Source organism: Etheostoma spectabile, chromosome 5, assembly GCF_008692095.1.
Source record: "Etheostoma spectabile isolate EspeVRDwgs_2016 chromosome 5, UIUC_Espe_1.0, whole genome shotgun sequence".
NCBI lineage: Eukaryota > Metazoa > Chordata > Actinopteri > Perciformes > Percidae > Etheostoma > Etheostoma spectabile.
The window spans coordinates 11,616,642-11,616,967 of NC_045737.1; the positions used below are offsets into that span (position 1 = coordinate 11,616,642).

General features: G+C 31.0%; 1 protein-coding gene across 1 annotated transcript in view; it reads left to right on the plus strand.

The window, feature by feature from the left end:
- The window catches only part of arrdc3a (arrestin domain containing 3a), a 7,782-nt gene that overhangs the window by 4,036 nt on the left and 3,420 nt on the right, over nt 1-326 (plus strand). The gene's annotated exons all lie outside the window — the stretch shown is intronic.

A 326-nucleotide genomic window follows, 5' to 3' on the forward strand; every position in this document is an offset into this window, starting at 1 on the left:
GCGCCAAGTATGGATCTTTTATTATATACGTGTTGGTCAGTTGGTCTGGTTGACAATCCCATTTTGCAGCAATAAAATTGAGTGATATGAACAAACATTGAGAAATTTATCTTTTTAGATAAAACAGATGTTAACAAAGTTTCCTTTTGGGGACATAATTTGAAATTGGGAAAAATTAGAAGTTGGAAAAAAGGTTATATATTGCAATATGTTTAAAATCGTAATAATATTGTATCGTGGCGTAAGTATCGTGATGATATGGTACCGGGAGGCGTCTGGTGATTCCCACCCCTAATATAAATATATATATATATATATATATATAT